Source organism: Etheostoma spectabile, chromosome 18 (genome assembly GCF_008692095.1).
Source record: "Etheostoma spectabile isolate EspeVRDwgs_2016 chromosome 18, UIUC_Espe_1.0, whole genome shotgun sequence".
NCBI lineage: Eukaryota > Metazoa > Chordata > Actinopteri > Perciformes > Percidae > Etheostoma > Etheostoma spectabile.
The window spans coordinates 1,695,389-1,698,786 of record NC_045750.1 but is presented as its reverse complement, the minus strand read 5'-3'; positions in this window follow the sequence as shown (position 1 = coordinate 1,698,786).

The following is a 3,398-nucleotide window of genomic DNA, read 5'->3' as shown; positions in this document are numbered from 1 at the left end:
CGTCCAGAGCAACTGGACCTGTTGGTCCATGTCTTTAACTGTCTATGGCGGCAACCCATTGTTGCCACTTTGCTTCCAGTGCTGTATGGTGAGGTTTTTGAATTTGAACTAAGTCACAGTTTGATTTACATCAGATGTTCATGTTTAATTAAACAATGAAGTAAATTCTCTATTAGGACAAACTGCTAAAACATTACAACATGTTAATGATTGATATTAACACACCTTCCTTTCATTTGTGTGTAACAGAGTCCTCTAGAGGCAAAACACACGCACACACGCACGCACGCACGCACGCACGCACACACACACACACACACACACACACACACACACACACATACACACACACACACAGAGAGAGAGAGAGAGAGAGGTGTATTATTAAAGTGCCCTAAGCCGGCCGGTTTACAGAGCTTTCAGTTCATATCTGAAGCAGAGCAGACATACCTGTCTGTCTGCCACGCTAATACCTGTAATTCTCTACCTCAGGGTCTGGCAGGGTGTGTGTGTGTATGTGTGTGTGTGTGTGTGTGTGTGTGTGTCGAGAGGGAGGGAGAGAGAGAGAGAGAGAGCGAGAGAGAGAGAGAGAGAGAGAGAGAGAGAGAGAGAAAGAGAGAGAGAGTGCAACCCTTACTCCCCATAGGTCTATTTGTTTAGCCAATAAACCAGCCACTGTAGTTAAACTCAAACCAACCAATCAGAGGTCTGCTTTGCTGTATGACTGTGTTCACCTGCAGTCACCTGCCTGTTGTTGTGTCTGTATGACTTTGTATTTCCGTCATTTAAAAGGAATGTGAAACACTCAGAGTACATCATGTCTGAACTGTGTTCTCTCTGCAGCGTGTCCGTGTATACGTGTTTTTACAGGGGCGGTTAAATGAATACAGAGTTGGAAGTCTGAGGGTTTATGTATAGATTATGTAACTATAATCCCTTAAATCTGGGTTTGTTGACATGAACGACAGATTTTGGCTGATGTGAGGCGGCCATGTTTGTTTGCTTTTCCTGCATTAAGTCAGACATGAACATCTGCATCTCTTTGTAATCACAGCTACTTAGAAGTTGGAAACTAATTATGTTAACTGCCGTGTGACATGACAGCCACTTAGCTTAGCTTAGCTTAGCTTAGCTTAGTTTAGCTTAGTTTAGCACCCGGACGGGAAACACACTTTGGTCTTGCTTCCAACTTTTTGTGAGATGCTGTTTTCACGTTGGCTCGTTTTTACGAAAAATACCAAACTTAAAAGAAGGAGTTCTAAACACAGCATGATACAACATGAGGAAATACAGAGTAAAAAGACAGTAGACACATTTGGCATTTATTGGCATTTATAATGGCCGATTAAAAATAAATAAATATATATTCTAAAAAATGAATATTAAAAAAATTAAAATGGACGGTCCACCATGTTGTGAGCGTTGGCGTTTCTAATTCTGTCCACCAGAAGACGCTCTACAACGTCCCTGTTAGTGATGGCGTTGCAGATCTGTCCACCAGAGACGCTCTAACAACGTCCCGTTTGGGATGGCGTTGCATAGTCTGTCCACCAGAGGACGCTCTACAACGTCCCTGTTAGTTGAGCGTTGCATATTCTGTCCACCAGAGGACGCTCTACAACGTCCCTGTTAGTGATGGCGTTGCATAGTTCGGTCCACCAGACGCTCTACAACGCCCTGTTAGTGATGGCGTTGCATAGTCCGTCCACCAGAGGACGCTCTACAACGTCCCTGTTAGTGATGGCGTTGCGTAGTCTGTCCACAAAGACATAAAAAGACATTTACCATAAATTATCAGTCAAAAGTGTCAGTGTTGAGTCAAGTGTTAAAAAAAACATGCAGCATTACTATTATGGCTTTTTGATATTATCTGACTTTACTGGTGATTTTTTGACATCACAGGGTTGTTTACGGCTCAGCTTTGTGCAGAGTTTTGGGATCAGAGCTGGACGGCCACGATGTGGAACTGATGAATCCAAATTTGTTCCGTTTTACTGATAAAGTTTCACTTATACACGATGTAGGATATCTACAGTACAACTGGAGGTTTTGAGATTTTATTTGTGGACTCTGACTCCCTCTGTTGGTCAAATACATACTTTAATAGAAGGGCTGAGTGAAAGATGCATTTAGATCTCAGACCATTTCAGATATTAACCAGGTCAAATTGACCCATTTCAAATTTTTACAAAAAGAAAAATGGTACAAGTTACATATTTACTACCTGAAATCAACGGCCTTTCCTTATTTTTCTGTGATAAACATGTATTACTGACTCAAGTCAGAACATAATTTTGGATATGACACTTATGTTTCTTCCATTTTTATTATAACCTTATGACAAAAATCACGCTTCCATTTTTTATTGTGTTCTAGTAGAGACTGATGCATTCCCTAAACATATATGTTATCTCAATTGTTGTCAATTATTGAGATAAAGACATTATTTTTTAATAGATTATGAAGTAAAACTTTATTTCAGAATGGTTTTGAAAACCCCAAATAAGTCACAAACAAGAGGGTCCCGAAGGTGAAGACAACACCAGGGTTAAATAAAAAGAGGGATTATACATGCACAAATATTTATTATTCGCTACGTGGATGGACTGAACCATTATGCCAAAAAAGCTGCTATTGTAATGTCCTGTGTTATATTGCAGAGAATTCCTAAAAACAGTCCGAACAGTCCTCTGAAGAAGAGTTATCAATCACAAATCTGATGAAATATGTTGAGTTTATACAAGAAACATCTGAGGCAGCCATCGTTTCACGCTGCTCCGACCCAGGTTACGGATCGGTAACCAACACTTACATTTATGTAGATTAGAAATAACTTTATTCTTTATTCTATCATTAGGTTTATCACAAACATTTAAAATAAAATCAACACATCTGGTGATGCATGGTTATGACTGGACAGGAAGGAAATAACTCTAATTTAATAAGTAATTATCCTTCGTGTTGTCTTCCCGTCAAAACTGAAAATCAACACTTTTGTTGACGCTTTTTATAGATGTTTTTAACTTTTTCTTACGTTTATGTCCATTTTTTCAACACTTTTGATGCTTTTTTTCAATGTTTGTCATTTTTTTGACGTTTTCAACATTACATAACACTAACTTAATAACTTTAGTTTTACAGTTGTTTTTGGAATTGATGGTCAATAAACCTAATTTATAGGAAATTATACCTAATGTTTGAGTTAGAAAGGCAGAAATTAGGAATTATTGAGACTAAAATTAAAGAAATGGATGTTGATGGATAATCACAGACTGGAAAATGTCAACTTTTACTCAATACTATTTCAAAAACACTTCCATTTGTTTTTCAAATGCTATAAAATTAAATAAAAGACACCCCAAAATTAATGAAAGTAGAGATTTGTACTTGGCAAAGAG